We start from the raw sequence: 21,913 nt of genomic DNA on the forward strand, positions 1-21,913 counted from the left end.
CTGGGCGCGTTCTTAGGAGCCACCAAGTCTCTGTTCGAGCAACGTAAAAAATGTGTGAAATCCTATGGGACTTAACTGCTAAGATCCTCAGTCCCTAAGCTTACACACTACTTAACCTAAATTATCCTAAGGACAACCACACACACCCATGCCCGAGGGAGGAGTCGAACCTCCACCGGGACCAGCCGCACAGTCCATGACTGCAGCGCCTTAGACCGCTCGTCTTTAACGAAGATGAATTGGTTGGTGGAACCAGTAGATAGAAGAGGTTCGTAAGCAACTTTGAGCTGATAGATTAAAAATCTAGTCCCTATAGCCGTAACGAATCATACTCCACTGACCGCAGTGGCGATTTGAAGCTGAATCGCTGCAGCTGGAACAAGTTTTGAGCCGAAGATTCTGCGTCGGTCTGGGCTGACGACAACCAGGCCATTGCACCTGCTTCTGTTCTTCAGAAACCGTAAACGCACCTGACTGCACGTAAACACCGTCTTTGTAATGATGAATGACAAACTGTAATTCCACTTCAACCTATCCTGCAGTTATGGGAGCATCCATGTTAGACGCTGTCGTGCTGAGCTTAGCTGGCGGGTTGCACAAAAACACCAAGAGTGCTGGTCTTGGTCGCTATTCGGTACAAAGTATGATCTCAAGTCTTTTGAATAGTGTGTAGCAAAATGATACCAACGAACTTCTAGGGGTTGTAGATTTCCGAAAATTTCATCCATTAACGCTACGGAGTGGAAATTATAGAGGCCTACACCTACCATTAGGCCACACTTTGTGTAGCAAAGGTGATTCTGTATGCTGACGGACTGCCTCCGCAGTCGCTGCCGTCGGTGTGGAAGGACACAGGTTCGGTTCCCGGCACCTCTTCAGATTTTTTTTTCTAAAGTAAGGACGTACGGAATGGGGTCCAACAGCCTCGTGAGACCGTATGAGGAGCTGCTTGAAGAAAGAAGCAGCGGAACCATCAGCGTTCATCTTCTGGCAAAAATGTCTGGCGGAATTGGCGGCACGCTGATCACATATCCCATATATCGCTTCCTCGTAATGCCTTGTGGGCAAAAGTCGGTAAGTGGGAAAAGGCCAAAGGCCTAATCCGTGAGTGGTGATTATGTTGCGTTTATTGATTGCCAGCGAAACTTCTTGCAACAGACCCGAAAGAATTTATGATGTTAAATGGCGCTAAGGGTGTAGCCGCTTTTTACATCAACACATTACGTGGTTCATCAGCGCTCGAACTCGTTTTCCGCCCAAGAGCGGCGTATGGGTAAGCATTAGTCTCTGTAAAGTCGACCTTACGCAGCGTCGTCGGGTGACACTTCTGGATTTGCGCAGCTTTCTCTGAAGAAAGACAAAGATAAAATCATCAGCATGAGAGTCTTCAAGGGACTCGTTAGCTCATATTTTAAAAGTCTTGGGCTGTTCCCTATGACGTTGTCCATTTATCTGGCCCTAGGACTCAATTTGAACACCAAAAAAATTGTTCAAATGGCTCTGAGAACTATGGGACTCAACATCTGAGATCATCAGTTCCCTTAAACTCAGAACTACTTAAACCTAACTAACCTAAGGACATCACACACATCCACGCCCGAGGCAGGATTCGAACCTGCGACCGTAGTGGTCGCGCGGTTCCAGACTTAAGCGTCTAGAACCGCTCGGCCACACTGGCCGGCTTGAACACCACTTTTGCCTGTCATTCGTCCGTTGGCTTTTAACAGCCTGATTACCTAAAGTTTCCAGCGTATGACGATTCTGGTTTAATGCATAGTAATGAAGTTTTCAGATCAAAGTAACCCACACTCAGGGAATGAGCATAGTGGAGCAGGAAAGTTGCACTACCATTACAGGCAAGGTCCTAGTGGAAGTGGTTTTCCGTCGTCTTCCTCCGATGCGTCAAGTGCGTAATACGTATGTCGAGTCGAAGACTGTGATGAGTGCTCATACAGTGTTCTGTTGGGTTTATGTTGTTATGGATGAAGGGAGAAGCTGAAGCACGTAGCCTGCTCCTATCGCACAGCAGTAAGGGGACTGCCGAACTTGTAACTTGCAGTCCCCGTCCCACGAACTTACCACCACCAACAGTGTCACATGCCCTCAGTTAATTAAAAACTGCGAAGAGGTCTGGAATTTAACCCAAGACATTGGCCAAGAGACTGGTGATCAGGAACTCTTCTCCACCACGTCTCCTCTCCTCGCCATCTAAATACTGGCAGTGAAACCTTTCCACCGCCGGGATTCGAACCAGCTGACCTCCTAGCCGAGCGCCATCACACTGGCGTGCGTTAGCGACCTCGCTACGAGGGTGGGTTTAATGAAGATATTGTTGTCAATAATTCATCACGGAGGTGGGAAGACTTTTCAGCGTAGCAATGAATGGGAAGTGTTATTGCTTCCTCCATCTTCTCAACCCCTCCGGATTATGTCGGCACCTGAGTTGCACAGTTGCTTGTGGCACCACATCCCACACCAAAGAGTAAACTAGAATGAAACATAAACTCAGCACTGGAATGTACGCTGCTGTGGAACTTTCTGACATTTTGGAGCTATATGGCGGAACGGAACTCGAATCTGGAGCCTCGCCTTTCATAGGTAATGCTCTTGTCGTCTGAGCTAGCCAGATACGACTCTCCACCATGCATCTTATGATTCTGGATTCGATGTACACAGGAAAATGCAAATTGTGAAATGTGTTCCACTGTTGCTCCCATTCACTATGAGGCGCGCCATATTTCGACGGCTTCTTCATGAGAAATACAGAAAGCGACAGCCCTGTGTGTTGGCAGTGTCGCGTCTGCGATTCCAGCAGCGGGCTGGTGTGGGCCGGTCTGTGGTGTTGTGGAGTGGTGTGGAGTGCGCGTGGCGTGCCGGCGTGACGGCGCCGCGTGGCTCGCGCGCAGACAATGATGTCACGTGCGGAGCGCGGCGTGCGCCCGCGCCGACGTGTTCATCGCCCACACTGCTCGCCCGGACAGGTATCGACACCTCCATCTTGTTCCCGCCGCGGCGCGGCGCTGCGCGGGGAAGCGCTGCTCTCGCATCTCCCTTTCTGTTCCCCTACGGTTTCTTCAGGCCTGCCTCCGTAGCCTAAAATTTGTGCAAAGGAAAATAGTACAGTCTTTGTACCAGTGCAGAGGCCGTGGTATTCCAGCGGGTAGAGCGTTAGACTCCAGGTTCAGGGCAGCAACGGGCAATTTTCCTCGATCCATTTCGTCCAGGACTGCTCAATCCACTCAACTTGCTGTCAAATGAGTACCGTGGATGTTTCTCTGGGGTAAATCGCCACCCTCCCCCTCGTAATGCCGCGCGAACGAAAGGCTGCACTCTCTGCAGTCAGGGCAGAATCTCGCTCACGGGTTGAGCGCCACAGATATTACCTTCTTTTTACCTACAAATACAAAGCACAAACACCTGAAGCAGAAAAAAATGCTAAACTGGTTATCTTTCGTATTTTACTAGTAAGGAAGGATCCTGCAGAAATAGTACATCTAAAGTTGAAAAGATTAGTGATACAAGACTGCCGGCCGCGGTGGTCTAGTGGTTCTAGGCGCTCAGTCCGGAACCGCGCGACTGCTACGGTCGCAGGTTCGAATCCTGCCTCGGGCATGGATGTGTGTGATGTCCTTAGGTTAGTTAGGTTTAAGTAGTTCTAAGTTCTAGGGGACTGATGACCACAGATGTTAAGTCCCATAGTGCTCAGAGCCATTTTGATACAAGACTACTGCGTGCTTACTAGTAAAGTAAAGCCAAAAAGATGGTGCATACGGCTACAAGCAAAATGGCCATACGTAGCATCTTTTTGGTTAAACCTTGTAGGAGAGATTATTGTTGTGCCTGCACTAAAGAGGACAAACACTGATCAGCCACGTAATTACGACTACCTCCTTAATAGCGTGTTGGTCCACATTTAGAGTACAAAACGGCAACGATCCTGTGTGGCATGGATTCGTCAAGCCCTTGGTAAGTTTCCGGGTATATATGTCACCAGATGTCACCGACAACGTGCCTGATGGGTCTCATAGGATTTAGATCAGGCGGATTTGGTGATCAAGATATCATTGTTAAGTTCACCATTGTACTTAGCAAACAAAAATGGTTCAAATGGCTCTGGGCACTATGGGACTCAACATCTGAGGTCATCAGTCCCCTAGACTTAAAAGGATTCGAACCTGCGACAGTAGCAGCAGAGCGGTACCGGACTGAAGCACCTAGAACTTAGCAAACAATGTGGCACTATTGTGGCCTTGTGATACAGACGGTTGTCCTGCTGGTAAATGCCCTGATGCCTTCGATTTCTACCATAGGTACCATGGAAGCCCAGCCGAATTTCTCCCGAAGTATAATAGTGCCCTCTCCTGCCTGTGTCAGCCTGGTACATGTTTCGAGAAGCTGTTCGTGTGGATGACTGAACGTCTGGTTAAACCGTCGACGCCGGCCGGGGTGACCGAGCGGTTCTAGGCGCTACAGTCTGGAACTGCGCGACCGCTACGGTCGCAGGTTCGAATCCTGCCTCGGGCATGGATGTGTGTGATGTCCTTAGGTTAGTTAGGTTTAATTAGTTCTAAGTTCTAGGGGGCTGATGACCTTAGAAGTTAAGTCCCATAGTGCTCAGAGCCATTTGAACCATTTTGAAAACCGTCGACCCGGTGTAAAAGTAACATGATTCATCCGACCCGACATCAAATGTCCATCGTTCCACAGTCAAATATCGAGAGGCCGCGGCTACTGCAGTTGTAACTGTCATTGGGTCAATGTGGGAACATTTACAGGTGGTCTACTACGGAACTCCATGTTCAGTAATGGGCAGTGGACGGTGTACTCTAACACAGTTATGGCTGCAGTAATACTCTGTCGTCAGATCTGCCACCGATCACTATCTATGATCCTTTACAGAGCTGAAAAACCCCCAGCCTCCACGCTCTGCGATGAGGACGTCCAGCACTTTGTCGCCTACTTGTGGTTTCAGCGTTCTTCAACCACTTTCCACAGACGCTCACGATGGTAGCACGCGAGCAGCCGACCAGCTTCGCTCGTTCCCAAGCACCAGGCCAAAACAAACCTCCCTTTGTTAAAGTTGCTTAAATCAGTAGATTTGATCATTTGTGGTCCGTATCGTCGCTACAGTGAGTCCCTGTTCCTCCCTGCTCCGTCATAAAACTGCGTCACATGCCTGCAACGGTGCCAGACGGCATTAAATCTCGTAGTGGGCAGTGGTCATAATTTTGTCGTTTATCAATATAGTATCCACGCTGAATATGACGAATGGTCGAGCGAACAAGTGTGTTGGTTTTGGTATTGTGATAAAATATTCATATGAGGCATAATGGATTAAATGGTAAGTGCTGTGGCGAGTCATAAATGCTGCAATCGATCACGTTGTTGAGGGGATCTGAGTAATAGTAGTAGACATGTTCGCTGTCTGCACTCGAAGCGGGCTGTGAAGCCAACAGCAGCCGCCCATCGTCGTGTTGGGGAAGTGCCGTTCTCTGCGCGGGCAAGAGGTTGAAACCTCGGGAAATGAGCGCTGGGTGTTGGCAGTGTGCGCCTGTTGCTCGTGGGAAGCCTGGGGCAGTGCCTCGGGCCACTGGCCTCGGTCGCACCGACCCTCAGCTGGCAGCGCCGGCACGCACGAGAATTCTGGGTTCCGCGGATGACGGCTCCACCGGCACCAGCTGCGGCCAGCGAGGTACAAATCAAACAGCCGACAGGTGCACAAACGAGCCTTATAAATATAGGCTCTTCTGTCGACGTAAATAGAGTGAATCCTTGTTCACGGTTTAGCTCGACACGTCGGCGACTGGATACGCTGCCATCCGTAGGTAGATGAAAAATTAAGATGTAAATTCGTTGTTTTTTTGAGATCTGGTTCCACAATATTATGAAATTTAGTGAAAGAAGGTGCTTCCGGCGGAGATTTACATTTGCATGAAACGGTATTTAGGACTACTAATGGCTGATTGCAGCCATACGGGGTGATTCAGGAGGAAAGATGATAGTACTGGTGATTCTGAACAAAAAACTTCAAATGGACTTATACTCTCTTCTGAATGGTTTCCGAGACAGAGCACATTTAAAGTCACTTTTGTATCTTTTTCCTGAATAACTGGAAAATCGCACCTTCCAGGGAAAATGTGTCACAGCACAAAATTAGGCCGCGTTAAATAACTTACAAAAAAGGTCCTGTTCATTTTTACTCTAACACTAGTTTGCGCAAGAATATTGAAAATCTCGCGCGACGACGAAGTCAGCATGGTCGGGCTAAGGCCCATATAGTGCGAGGGTCCAGAAGATTTTTTCCTGATTTTTGTCTCCAATGGTTCGAATGGCTCTAAGCACAATGGGACTTAACATCTGAGGTTATCAGTCCCCTAGACTTAGAACTACTTGAACCTAAGGACATCACACACATCCATGCCCGAGGCAGGATTCGAACCCGCGACCGTAGCAGCTGCGTGGTTCCGGACTGTAGCGCCTAGAACCGCTCGATCACCACGGCCGGCTTTCTGTCTCAGCTAGGGGTTTTGAAATATGATGGTTTTTTGGACATGCATAGTGTTTCTTTGATTAGTATGAGTGCGTTTTAATAGTGTGTTATGTGTGTGTTATTGCCTAAATTGGCAGGCGGTTGTGAGTTTGGAGTGTTTGTAATTGATCTCGAAAGCGTCGTGGCCTAATGATGAGATGATTTCAAGGGGCGAAGTTTCTGATGTGTTCTAGAATTTGATGGTCCTGTTTTTGATGTGGGATGAGATGAGGGGGATGTTAAGCTCGTATGTGATGTCTTCGTTTGACCGATACCAGGGAGCGTCTGCAGTTATTCTAGGGGCCTTGTTTTGGACCACTTAGAGCTTATGAACGTACGTGTCTGCAGCAACGCCCCAGACTTCGCAGCCATATAGTAGGCGCGACGGGCATGCGTTGTAGCTTAGGAAGTTTTTGTAGCCCAAGTTGAGGTAGTTCCCCTATTTGGAGACCACAAGTTTCCTGCGTCAAAGTATTTCTCTTAGCTTCCTCTACACTAGCGTGGTGCATTGCAAACAACGAAAATGTTCGAATAATATAGAAAATAAACAACAGTGTACATTAAATGTGTTCTATGTCGGAAATCAGTCGAAATAAGGAAATGTCCACATGAAGATTTATGTTCAGAATCACTATCGCCCCCTAAATCATGTAGCTTTCCTCCTGACTCATCCTGGATAACGGGTATTAGAAAACAACCCATGTCTTAAGAGGCGATAACACAAGACAAAAACGTCCAGTAAACATACACTCTAAAGTGGATACTTCAAGAGCTAAGGGCACTTGTTCATCTTCGCTACTGTGGAACACATCTCTTCTATTGCAAGCGCTTTGCTATTACAAACTACCTGCAGAAACAAGCAAACAATGACACATTCCTCTGTTATTTTCCGTGCATGTAGTATGCAGTTAACATCTGTTAGTGTTGATACTGTAAACCGTATTCACAGCTCTGGGTAAGACCAGACAAACATTACTTCTAATAGAACCAGATTGTGTTGTAATAAGTTTGTGAAATGCTTTTACATTGTAATTTTATCTTTGCACTTACCAGAGTAATATAAGCCTATTATTCCGGACAGGAAACAGCAGACATGATCTTCTGTTATGGCCCATCAAATGGAAGCAACCGTAACCACAACTGAAGACCATATGGAATCATGTGGAATAACAGGCTTCAACTACGCTGGTAAATGCAAAGATGAAATTACAATGTAAAGAAATTTCACAAACTTATCAGAACACAAACTGGTCCTACTGACGTATCCTTGCAATTACACAGGCCTGTAAATGCGGTTTACAGTAACAAAACTAACAGCTATTGACTGCATGCTGTATCTGTGGACAATAACAGAGGACTGCATCCTCTTTTGTTTCTTCATTCTGTAGCTCGTTTGTAACAGCGAAGTGCTTGCAGTAGACGGATTTCACAGTAGTGAGGATGAACAGGTGCTCATAGTTCTTGAGGTATGCATTTTAGAGTCTGTGTTTACTGGACTTTTTTTGTGCTGCCTTTCAAACCTTTTTTGACACCCTGTGTAGCCGTTTTCGAGTGGATAGTTCTACGAATATTTCGGACGACATCAAAACAACAACGAGGTCATTTAGTTTTATGACATATCACACAATCAGTGAACAGGTAGGCTGGCCCCGGCGGAGGTTCGAGTCCTCCCTCGGGCATGGGTGTGTGTGTTTGTCCTTAGGATAATTTAGGTTAAGCAGTGTGTAAGCTTAGGGACTGATTAAGTCCCATAAGATTTCACACACATTATTGTTACATTAGTGACCAGGTAAGCATAATTACTATGATCAGTGCTACAGTACTTATGCTTACATGTTTACAGATTCTGTGATATGCCCTACGATAAGATGCTCTGGTTGTTGTTCGGCTGTAGTATGTCATACTTATGGACTTGTGTACTCTGCCTTACCACCCAATATTGGCAGATAATTTATATGCAAATTATAATGCTGTGCTAAGCTTTAATTTGTGTGATTCGGTGGCTCAGAGGTAAGTGCCATACTACAACTAGAAAGGTCTGTGGTTCGGCCCCGGAGTCGATCGTAAAAAATATTTCGTTTACTTATCGCCTTTGTCACGTCTACGACGACTTGTTATTGTGAAAAAATGCCAAGTTGCACAGTGGTTTGGAATCCAAGTTCAACTGTAACTCCCCCTTTAACTGGCTGGCTATGTCAGTTCAAAGTTCAGAGAATAGCAAAAGTGTGCCAACTCCAAAAGGTTCGTGCTTAGTTAAGCACTGTTCTGTTCAGAGAAGCCTTCGGGCTGACTGCATCTTTACCTTTGTTATGACGTAATTACGGCTGTAACGAAAATGAAAGGGAGATGCGGGAATGGCTGACAGATGGCACAAGGAAATGCTTTGGTAAATTCCACCCTTTAAGTGCGTGTTTGAGTAGCAGACATGGGTTGGTAACTCACTGACTAAGCCGTCTGGCTGAAATTCGACAATGGAAAGAGATCGTCGATTGATATTTAGACGAAAGTATGAACTTCACTCAATGCCCACTTATTACCATCACTGACGACTAAGTCTCGCATGTCTAGTTAATAGGCTGTTGGATAAAACAGCTTCTCTGGCTAGAGGCTTAGTCAGACAGCGTCTCATTATGTCCTGTCTTCCCGAGGGCAATATCAGGGTGCCGGGTTCACGGTAGGACGATGATGCGACTAAGCGGCGGGAGGAGAAAGTGCCCGCAAGCCCGGAGCCTGGGTTCGTTGCTTCCCACGGCACAGGCGCGCACGACGCGAGAGCGCTGCTTGTCGCTGGGTAATTTAGAGCCGGGTAATTGAACCGGCAGCCTGCGGTTGACGGCGGCGGGGATCATAACGACGGGCGCCGTCTAAATGTCAACACGTGCACCAAACTGAGTCTCGGTTTTGTAACGAGCGATCCCGCAAAACACACAGGAGGCGGACCCCCTAACATTTTGCCGGTAGTTTACTCCAGTCTGTGTGGAAACAACGGCCTCACAATAATTATCTGGTACACTGAAGTGAACTCTGACCAAAGAAGTTTACTTTCGTTTCGAGGTGGTTTTTGGTGGAAGGAGAGGGCTGCCGCTCTACAGTGTCTGACACGAGGCGTTATTCTCTGTAACTGACAAATAACAATAAATGAAAGGATTTTTTGTTTGGATGGGTAAACCTAAGAAACGTTACTCTTTCCACGGAGTAGTGAACATTATTTATCTACGTAGATAAATAATAACACTAATTGTTTATTTAGCATGACCACATTAGATCCTCTCGTATACTGGACGAGGAACAACATTTAGCGAAAAATATTACAAAAACATTCTCAAGCTCTACGCATAACTGTGATTTAATTACGTTTATCTGAAAAATTATTATGAGAAAAGTCATAATTACTAAAACAAATAATGACAGTGAGTAATAACATCAATTGGCGTCAATAATAATAAAAGGCACTAAGAATAACAATATTAATCAGTTTAGCACATTTGAAGCCATTTTAGTATTATCGTCGAGAACAGTGACAATGGAAGAGGAGAAGAGTGGAAATCACTGCGAAAATAGCTATAAAGAATGAACAGAATGTCTGTAGGGGACTCTGTGTTAAGGGGCAGACAAAAGTAGTCGGGGACGAGGTTTTGACAAGAGTGAGCTGCAGTCAAATATTTGACAGATATAACTGTCGTGACAGAATGTGGTCCATTGGCTGCCTTTTGAAGTTTGAAAGGAATTTATTTTCTCAGATATTTTGGGTAAGATCATTCCACAGTTACCGTCCTGGTACAGAAAGTCATTTTGGGAAGGTGTGTGTGTTACGCAGTGATATAAGAGAGATTTCCACTTTGGTGAGAACGCCTGTTTCTACGGCGCTGTTCAGGCAGATGGTGGTGTAATAGTTGAAGGGAGTGCAATGATTGAGAGGACGATAAAGCAACAAACAGGATAAGGTACTCTCTACGCTTATCGGCAGGCAACCACGGCGGGTAAGCAGGAGTCATACGGTCGACATAGCGAACTTCACAAATGTAGTGCACGCAAGCATTCAAAGCCAGTTCCAGCTGGTGTGAGCTCTCATAAAAAAGTTCTTTAAGAATATAAGCATCATAATCATGTATGGGACGTATTAGTGATTCTACGAATTTCTTTTTAAGCTCGACAGTCTCTAATGGCCTGGATGTTATCGCAACGTTAAACACTAATCTTCCTTCATTCTTCTTCTTTTTTAAACTTGAGAAAAATACCTTTTTATATTGTTGTAATGAATGAAATGATGCTCACACGTTGCTACAGACTTAAGTTGTGTGTTCAGTCCAGTCTAAGTGATGGTCCAGAATTCTTAGTTACAGCAACGAGTTACAATTTTTTTTAAATGCACATCACGTATCATGTAGCTGGCGTATTTAAAACAACTTTGTGCAAACTAATTTAAAAAAGATTTCTATCAGTTTCAATTAGGAATCTAGAAACGTTCGAAGTTTTATGCGTATTTTCAAGAGGCTGCACGATATTGACTGTGTTTATACTGATGTTCTGGAGGCGAAATATAAGAATATTTCCCCTCCAGAACATTAGTATGAACACAGCCAATATCGTGCAGCATCTTGAAAATACCCCTAAAACTTAAGTGAGGTATTCAGACGATTGCCCATTTTCCTGACACGTGTCTGTGAACCTTCTAAACGATCTGAGGACGAGATGAAAAATTCACCATAGCACAATTTTCAGCTTTCATCAGAAAATAGCTTCAACATAAATGCCGAAATCGGTCACTGACTTAAATAAAAAACATTTTAGCAATTGGAGTGCGTATACATTAATTCTTTACTCGGTTGCGGAGCGTACGGAAACTAATAATCTACGTTTTAATTTAAAACAAACAAAAAACTGCTAGCCAGTTAGAAGATCACAGTGTGCCGTACTTATCGTCAAATGTAGGTTGTCAGCCGTTGCTCACTTCTGACCTGAGAATCAGCTCGTATAGCGGTTTATTAACACGCGTACTATTTAATGTGGAACCCAAAAGGTGCGACGTTATAATTTTCACATCCAAAGAACACAGTCAAAATAAAAAAAAATGCTATGGGCTAAAATAGTCACAAATGAAAACTGCAGCAGATGTGCACAGATGAAATTAACTAGTATAGAACCTAAAGAAGAAGATCTTTTCAGATCTGTTAACCAACCGTAGCATAAAGCGCGGATATTAAAACGCCATAAAGATCCCTTACTAGCCCTTGTTATGCAGGAAGTTGCACCCGAAAGCAATGGTGTATACAGTCCATGCCCAATGCCCTCATACTGCGGAATCGGAAGAAATGCATCTTGTTCTGGATGTGCAGACGATCGTTCATAATTGCCGGACTTAGCATTAACCAGCTATCATTTATGCCCGCCATTCTGTAAACGATAAAATAATTACCGAGGAGAGTAATATTGACAAAACACTGTCAGTCTATAAGCCTAGTGATAGTATTATCTTGAGGCAATGTTTAGAAACGAATGTAATGAAAAGTAACTTGCCGAAACGCTGCTTCAGGACGATGTTGTTACTGGGCTGATAAGTCCAGAACATTTCATCTGTGAAATTCTTAGAAAAACAGTACTGAAATATAAGAACTGATGTTTCATCGAAGAGAACCATACCTGCAAACCCAGCTTAGTGAGGGTTATACAAATATAATATGAGAATTTCGATAACTGTAATAAATATATAGCGTGATTCAGGTGCCCGTACTACTGGCTTTTATGCAACCCACAACGTCTCCAAAAATGATGCGTGAGAGTTCATATTCTCTCACTCGCTATGTGCAAACTGTTAGTTATACAGATAAAATGAATAGGAGCTTCTTGTAGGACATTTAATGTAGTTAAATTTTGTGCTGGTAAAGCACAGTTTTCCATTTATTCAAGAAAAACGCATTTGAAGGTCACTTTTGTACATTTGTCTTGAATAATTCGAAAACTACAGGTTCTAGCTAAAACGTGTCCTAGTGCAAAACTTAATTACAATAAATTTCTTACAAAAAGTTCTTGTTCGTTTTTTCTGTAGGACTAACAGTTTGTGTGTAGCAAGTGCGAGAGCATAAAAGTCTTGTGTGGGGTTTTTGAAGGCGTTGTGGGTTGCATAAAACCTATCGGTAGGGGCAGCTAATTCACCCTGTATAGAGGTAACTGATAACAATTTAGGTTTTATAGAAACTAAATTACATTCCGTTACACTTTACAACATGAACAAGCCTCCTCCCTCCCCCCCCCCCCCCCACCATGCTCTATCCCTCTTCAGAGAAAAAGATCAAATTAGAATGGACACTGACTAGTGGAAAATGCACCTAGAGGGATTTGTCGTGAAATCTCAAAACTATTTCGTCATTTACCGCGAAATTAATATGACTTGATAGCCCTCCCCGCCTCCCTCTGCCAGCCAGATTCGGGATACGCTAGTGGAAACTGGCCTTTGTAGCAAATGTGTACTTTTTTCTGAAACTTACAATTTGGGAAGTTAGTTGCTTCTTACTACAGTGAGGCAATGTGTTGTGTTTGTCTGGTATCGTGTACCTATCAAATCTTTCGTGCTTTACAGCACTGCTGCTGACATCTGAATCACTAAGCGGCTATTCCAGTTCCCAGAACCCAGAAGCAGTTGTAGGGTGCCTATTTAACGGATTCCAGAGGCACCAAAAATAAGATTATCAATATTTCGCATGATTATTTCCCGAATTTAAAAATTTAAAATGCTGTCATAATTCACTCATTAAGACGTCCAATGTTATTTTAAAAGTTTAACGCCATATGACAACTAGTGCATTTACACACTTTGTGTTTGTCTTGAATCAGAGTAGCTAACGGCGCGCAAATGGCGGAATTTTATTCATCCAGTATTTGAGAATGAGTGCACTTAGCGATTTCCAACAAATGTTATACGTAATTTCAAGCCTTTACGAAACTTCATGTAGCTGACACTCCCCACAAAGTGATGAAAGGAAAAAAAAGTTTATCACTTACTACACTTTCGCTGTTCACGGAGTAAAATTTCTGAATCAGGCACGACGTTTTGATTTAATACTTCTTTACTAGCGACCCTGTCCTCAACACAGTTTGCCGGCAGTATCCACACAGTTCACTGAATGTTCCTGCAAAATTACATCATTGAACGACACATTGTTCAGGAGATATTACATCAGAAACATTGATACGCACGAGAAACTAGCTTTTGCTTAAAAAGTAGCATAAACTACCGAGACTATATTCATTTAGTGTTTCCTTATGAAAGCACTTACCGACTTACAACAAACTTTAAATATATTTTCAAATCTTGTCTGAATTATTTCTCGTGTACATGCATAATGTCACATACTTAACGCGTTAACTCAGTTATAAAGTTATGAGATGTTTGAAGTTGTATTACGACGCGAATTTGATTCTGTAGAGAATCAGGGGTTTACTGGTCCCACGCTAACTGGGCCAATCCAAACGAGGTCACTTGAAGCTAGTTACGGGAACGGAAACAAGTGAACATCCGTTCGGATGACAACGAAAGTGAACGTCCCAGAACGAATGACGTCGGATAAAAAGGGCCGAATCCGAACCGAGCCAAAGTTCCTGAAAACGGCGCCGTGAACAAGGAGAAAAGGCGGAGGCAGCTCGTTGACGACAATGAGTGTCCGGTGACTCAAAACTTTTAATTACGTTGATTCTGTCGGCCAACTCTTTCAGGCAGGGACAGAGGGTCGTGGCTCGAAGGATTGCCGGACGGGGGGGGGGGGGGGAGGGGGAAAGGGGGATAGATGGTCGATGGTCGGGGCGGGGCGGGGTTTGGGGTGTGGGGGAAATTGGAGGGAGTAGAGTAGGGCAGCGAAGCGGACAGCGCGCGCACGGCGGAGCGGACCTGGCGGCTGATGTGATTCTCCACGGCGAAGGCGGCGAGGCATCCATTGGTCGCACCGCGCCTGCCAGCGGGCACGTTCGCACAGTAGTCACGGCCAATAGCGAGCACAGGATAGGCACCGTTTTTGTACTCTGGCAAAACCGAGCTCCCGTGCGCGGAAGGCCATCGCCTCACTACGACTGTCTCACGCCGCAGCAAGTGCAGCGAGACACGTGCCCCCTTGTATCACGAGACACACACACACACACACACACACACACACACACACATACACACTCATATGCACACGCGTAAGTGGAGACCTTATCAGTTGCGCGAACCGAACCTTTCTAGGGAAAATATGTTAATGTTCAGTTAGTAGAACGCATAACGCTTTTAACTAAATTACGGACGGCCGGGGAAAACATTAAGAAGTATAGTACATCGACGAAGGAGTGTGACATAACAAGTCTGATTCACGTTATGAGGTCCCTAATAGCGGTGGGTATCGATAATTTCATTTAACGACAGTAACCTCATACGAAAGCATTCCAACGTAAATGCCGTAATTTGTGCATTACTGCTTACATTCGAGGTGAAGAGTAATTATTTACAAGATTTCCAATAAATTTTGTTAATCTTTACATAAAGGAATGTAGAGTTTAGTAAGCGTGAAAGAGTGACGGATATGCTTATCCATCTCAGATCTTACAAGAGTGGCTAACGTTCCTAGAAAACTCATCCGATATAGTGCTTCCCCGTACAATATATCACACGAATAGACCATGAAATTAGAGAGACTCGAGGACACACGGAGGGGAGGTTTACCAACAATCGCCCACACTGATCGCGATTGTTGTAGGAAAATGACGTGCCACAGAAAGTACGCTCCACAATACTATCAATACACCATAATATAACTTGTAGATGTAGATATATTTTAACGAGAGGATGACATATGGAATTTTAATATTTTTCGAAAAATCGGTAATTGGCACCATGACTGTCGGTTACTTTATTAAAGCTACCAGTTTATGCCAAACAACAGAAGTCGTCAGGTCTAAAAAACATTATTATTTACAGGACATGTATCCAATCGTGATCATTTTATCCAGATCTGGGTTATCCTCAACCATATCAAAATTATAAAATACGGTAAGTACCTAATTTATACATTAAGCAGATACACAAGTCCTTCATCCAAATCATGATTTTTCAAAAATTAAATGGAGTTGACTTCCTAAACAGCACATAATCCGGATTATGGTTTTAAAAAAAAACAAAAATAAAGTGATGACACGTACGGAATACGGTTTGCTACACACTGATGTCGCTAAAGGCTCAATAAAGAAGTGAAGAGTTCTGCTATAGAGGAAGCAAAATTATACAATACAACTGAAGTAGGAGGAAATATCAGAAGCATATTGATGCAGAGAAAGAAAGCTTTGTAACAGAAAAGAAATTTAGTGGAATTTAAGTTTTAACACGTACAGAACAGAAATTTCTAGAACTGTACCTGAGAAGTATAGCATAATCTGGAAGCGATATACGAACAGCGGGAGAAACAGAGACGAAGAAATTGGGAGTAAATGTGTTTTCGGAATGAATTTTCACTCTGTAGCGGAATGCGTGCTACTATGAAAATTAACGGCAGATTAAAAGTGTATGCCGGAGCTCGACACGAACCCGAAATCTGCCTTAAAGTAAACATACTTTTTTTTAAAGTGTTGGAAAGAAGTCTAACGAAAATAACTGCGACAAAGTGCAGTTTAATCAAACTGAAGCAACACACAGACTGTGAAATAGGAATAGCACATCTGATGCTTTACGTGTAGTGGGTTATTAGGATTGAATGTTAAGGTGCTGAAGATAATGGAGTACATATTCAGATTCAAAATAAAAAAGTTCCGAATTTACCTGAAACAATTACGTAACAACTAGATAACGGGCGAAGCCATGGATCAGGAGTGCCATGTGAGTGAATGTCTTAGATATATTAATACCGCCTTGACGGACATCCTATTTCTTTTCTGATGGGAAATCAGCGAGTGCATAATATGTATTTTTCTGGTTTCTGTTGCACACAGATTTTATTAGCTCGTTATTTATATGTGACGCATCTCGCTCCGGCTTTTACGCTGTTTTCAAGTGAACGTTTTAGGTGTCACAATATAGCATCCTAGAGTTGTTTTGTTGAGATTACTTCTCAGTTTTTGTGCTGCTGAAGTTTGTCAGAACCTGACGTAAGGTGCTCACTCTATAATCGTACCTATGTTCCTTTGATAGAAAAACTTACTCCATTGACGCATAAATGTTTACAATGAATGCGTCAATGCAGTAAGTTTTGCTGTCAACTGAACGCTGTTGCAAGTAAAAAGTAAGCATCATATGTAAAGTTCTGACAATATTCAACAGAACAAATATCTCGGCAATGCACTGTAGGGCGCTATGTTGAGACAGCTAAGACGAGCACTTGAAAATGGTACAATAGCCGAAATGAGAGTCTTCGTGCGTAAATAACGCGCTAACAAAATCAGTATATAGCTGTAACCGAAAAAATGTATACTAGGACATCCTGTTGTATTATAGCGCATAGCTTGCTGAGGCCTTTACAGTCACAATGAACAAACTCTGCTGCATGTGAATCCTCCCAAGCTTGGTTCTAGAACTTTGTAGGTGGACTCAAGTTGTGCACTGTAGGTCGAACATCAGCGGTCGACGGGTCTAATACGGGTACTACAGCTGACTTGATTGGGATATTTATTGTCTACACTTTTCTATGCTCTTCGCGTAAAACGGTGATTTATAGATTTCATTCTTCTAGATTTCGTCCTGTTGCGAACGACGCGTATAAGGAATTGAAGATTGTCTCTGCATTTTGTGATATTCTGGTGTATTTGACACAATATGGCGGCCATATTGATGAAGTAACGATTTACGGCGTTCGTGATGGTAGTGGTTAGCTTTTAAGGGGCACAAAAAGTATAATGACTTTAATAAAATATTAAAAGGCATAGTTTTACAGACTGTTACGGAAAAATGGCTAATCTCATTCATTGGCAAGAAAATCTGTGTATCTTCCTTCTGTTCACACTCATGTTGATACACACAGTCAAGAGCAAGAGTCTGAAATGTCAAATTGTTAATACGTACTATACATTCATAAAACACACTCCAAAACTAAAATAACAGAAAGAGCTCAAAATTGGGCATTGCACAAATAAGAATGATTTAGTACTTAAATCTGTATAGCGAACCACTATGCTACTCAAAGTGTCCCTTCTGTATTTCGTTATTAGTGTAGTAAATTTTCTGTTACGTGGAATTCGTATTCGTTGGAGTGAAGTTCTCGACTGTCGTGCCGTTTGTTCCCGCTACATCGCCTTGGTACGCCACTTCTCACTCCACAAAAGAAAATGCGACTTGAAAAGAATTCGCCGAAGACAGATCGGCGCAAACGCGCGTCTGTCACGCAGTCGCGCTGCAGAAGGAGCACCGTTGAGAATTGATTACCTTTGGACGCCTCGGCCGTGACTCCGAATCTGCCAATGGTAAGGGTAGCTAGAAACAAAAACGAAAAAGCAACACGACGACGGCTCCAGTGATGGCGGAGAACAAAGTACTCGCGGACAGTGGAGTTACCGCGTAGTTCGCTAATGAGAAGTCTAGCCAATCTTCAGAGAAAACTGTCACATTAGTGTGGCGCATTGTAAAGATTTTAGAAGGCTGTAAATCCTGCCGTTTGGCACTGGACGGACAAGCACTGTCGCTCTACAAATACGATAGAGATTAAGGGAGAAAATTCTTGTAGCTGAATCCGGCATAATAACTTTTTCCAGAATACGTAGGGTGAACAAAAAATTTCGGAGATTTTTCAGAGATATTTTCTGAGTATTTTAGCATAAACGAGGCGTGCTGACAGATCTTTGCACAGTACCTGTATTTTGTTCGTTTTCTTAATCTAGTTTATTTTTGCATCATTGAAAACATCTGCCCGGCTATTCAGATCGTCGATCGTGTACGCTGGGTTGTTTGTTTGCAAACCAGCTTGTTCCATTCACTTTTTTTGGCTCTGAGCACAATGGGACTTAACATCTATGGTCATCAGTCCCCTAGAGCTTGGAACTACTTAAACCTAACCAACCTAAGGACATCACACAACACCCAGTCATCACGAGGCAGAGAAAATCCCTGACCCCGCCGGGAATCGAACCCGGGATCCATTCACTTTCATTATTTGTTGTTGACAATAGCAATGCCAATTTTACTCTTCGTTCTCAAACTTGCGTTTCATATTGCTCGGTTCTCTATCGTTGTTTTTTTTTTTTTCAGCAGTCTTTAGTATGGAAGCCGGGTAACTGTTCTAAATTTACGAAATGGAATCAACACATTTGTGAATAAAAGAGTGTTTCCAATCACATAGTGTGCTCCAGTTTGAAAATGAACCATTCCATTGTTCCTAGATGAGTCAACCAATAAATCATATTAAAGCATGGTTTCGCGGCAGATGCGCAACGAACACATTATAATACATAGTACCACCGTAAGCACCAGCGACAGCACGGAAGGCAACTTGGCTATATAGGGACGGGAGCAGCAATCACACGATAGCAATCGTTTGACAATGGCGGATGAGGACTCGATCGCAAGCTCATGGATTTTAAATCACTGGACGCTGCTGGAAGCCCGAGAGAAGTTTATCAACCAACACATTGCTTCCTGCTACTACATCTCGCAAAACGACCAAGAAGGTAAATAAAAGAGTGGTTTGTACTCTCACTGGGGTATACCAACAATTGGAAGTGCGTACGGAAGACATTTCCAGTGTTATGACGTCTCAGCCAATTCCGAAAGCAAATTTAGGTCCTTGCTTTCCGCGGAGCGCTACTTTAACAAATTCAAGGCCTATTCCGAAAGTAAGGTCCGATCGGCCGCGAAACGGAAAACACGGTGAAAATCAAAAACGTTTTATTTGCAACAGTTAGCCACACCTTCCAGCTGCGTCTCTACATAATCGCCGCTACGATTTGGTAATTTGACGTAGTGTTGTACCAACATTCCAATAACATTGTCTACGCTGGTTTACAGCTTGTTGTCTGTGCCCAAATGTTGTCTTCATAGCTAGCGGTTCATGTGAGCAGAGATGAAACTCAGGGAGAGTCAATAACGGGCTCCATTGTGGGTGATCAAACACTTCCCAGCGAAAACGCTGCAGGAGCATCTTCATTGCCCCTTCAGAGTGCGGCCGAGAATTGTCATGCCGAAGGAAACGAATGACAGTTATGCTATGTGGGCTGCATCACATCAGGCGCAATCTCACACCAGGTCGTCATAATTGGAGGGAGACACTATTGTTCTAAGCATCTTTACGCGCTCACGGTGAGCTCAGAACTGAAAAGAGCATACTAGAGGCACTGCCCAACACATTTGTGCAAAGCTTCTTCGGATTTTCACTGTGGTCTCCATTTAGCACCCCGTCGGACCTTACTTTCCGAATAGCCCTTGTAACTTAAAAAAAGAAAGAAAAAAGAAAAAGAAAAGCGGCAACTAAAGGCACCTTACGATCTCGTTTCATAAATGGCGAGAGCCACAAAGTCATGTACCGAATGTTTGATTTCTATCATTTGACGGAAGGCCTCCGTCGGAGAGTGAGCTCGTGTGTGTGCGCGAGGGGGAGGGAGAGACGGAGAGCGACGCAATCAGAGGTCGGGTGCGTTGCGTGAGCAGGTAGGGGCTGCTGCTATTAATCTGGACGGCGCGGTCACGTAGCGCGGACCGGCCACCGCAAACCATTGTGCGCCGGCGATAGCTTCATCTGCGGCTGTTATTTGCGCGCTGCTAACAACTATTGTGCGCTCCGCCCCAGCCAGCCTCGTTCGTTCTGCGGACATGATTTACCGCGCGCGCCGTGTCGGGGTCGCGCGCCCGGTACGCGGCTTCGCCGTTCTCCGAAGGGCGTGCGAGCATCCACCGCTGCGGCAGCGCATAGCAGTGCGACGCCCTCGTGGACAAACAGTTCCCGGCGCACGGGAGAGTCATCCGTCCCGTGGTCTCACACCGTGTTCGGCGTTGTTGGAGATACCAGGGCAAGGGATAAGGGGCAAGGATAGCGACCGGCGTTGCGCGGGGTCCCTTATCGGAAAGGCGGACTCCCGTCACAGCAAACGTTGCGATCCGTTCTTTGGACTTTCGCAGGTGGCGTACAAGTTCTAGTGGAACTAGACGATCTAGAAGCAGAGTCGGAAAGATGTCCGAAGAAACTGTTACATTTAACGCTCCAGACTGGTGTTCAATGTACCTATTAACAAGTATCACCTTACACTCTGGCGAATGGAGACCTGGAAAAGTGAATGGAACGTCAGCGATAAGGGACGAAGGGCCTATACCTTTTTCTACGACATTTCGGAGCGGTTAAGAGTGGAACATGGCGATCCTAACTGCAGCGTGGTGCACTTCTTAACTGGATACGGACTTAAACCACATAAGTTTCAGTCAGACACTAAGTCGTTGATACAGCGAATTACGTGTCCCACAGAACACACAGTCCTCTTTTGCGGGAATTACGGGAGCATCAGAGACACACCACAGATACACAACATAATCATTGAATCTTAAACATACGAAGCCATTAGGAATTTTGATTGGTGGATGCATACAAACAAATTAGCACATGAGATCCATAAAACATCTTACCAAAAATACCTACACTTTAGGCCATACAGAGGCAAATCGACATGCAACAAAACGAGTCAATTCATAGCATGGAAGAAGAAGAAAAAGAAAAAGACAAATACTAGCGGACTATGAACTCCAAACACCGGTATCGGTGTATTGTCACCTAAGGCATTATAAACCTGTGTGCATAATTTTAGTTCTCGATATATTATATCCAACAAGTTAGATCTAGCTTAACCCAAACATCCTACAACTAACATATAATGAAGCTAGTGGGGTCAACGATCGATGAAAAATAACGAGGTATTCACCCTCGGATATTATGGTGAGGTTCTAACACCTGTCATTTATCCTATCTCGTGTATCTTTTCCTTTTAAATTACTGAATAATTAATTTTATTTCCATTTCACGCAACTAATGTTTTATTTTAAATAAGTAGAAAGTTGCTTCAACAAAAAAGTAAAGAGAGTAAAAGAAATCTACACGGCAGACATTGTCAGCGGTGCTCGTGGATGCAAGGGTTTGTGTCGGGCAGCTTTGGTTCCTCGGAGCTAGACGGGTCGGTGCAGTGTGTAAGAGACTGAAAATGACAAATTAGGCGGTCAAATGAGGGAAAAAACAACCTTTAAGCTGTTTTGTCAGTGGCGTCTGTTCACAGAGCTATCAACTAACTCAAAGTGAAACCTTCGAAGGTAACAGCGGTGCATCGACTGAACAATACAGATACTGTAGTTCGACGTCAGTACACAAACCTCTGTTGAAGTATGTGTATGACAAAGGATGATGGCATTTATTGGGAAGCATGACCTCGCAAAGGAGTCGACGTTGGGAGTTCTGAAAATCCTCA

At 44.1% G+C, this 21,913-nt stretch overlaps 1 protein-coding gene across 1 annotated transcript in view; it reads right to left on the bottom strand.

Moving 5' to 3' along the window:
- Positions 1 to 21,913, bottom strand: part of LOC124795908 (protein jagged-1b) — a 459,586-nt gene that overhangs the window by 63,265 nt on the left and 374,408 nt on the right. The gene's annotated exons all lie outside the window — the stretch shown is intronic.

The sequence above is a fragment of the Schistocerca piceifrons genome, chromosome 4, assembly GCF_021461385.2.
Source record: "Schistocerca piceifrons isolate TAMUIC-IGC-003096 chromosome 4, iqSchPice1.1, whole genome shotgun sequence".
NCBI lineage: Eukaryota > Metazoa > Arthropoda > Insecta > Orthoptera > Acrididae > Schistocerca > Schistocerca piceifrons.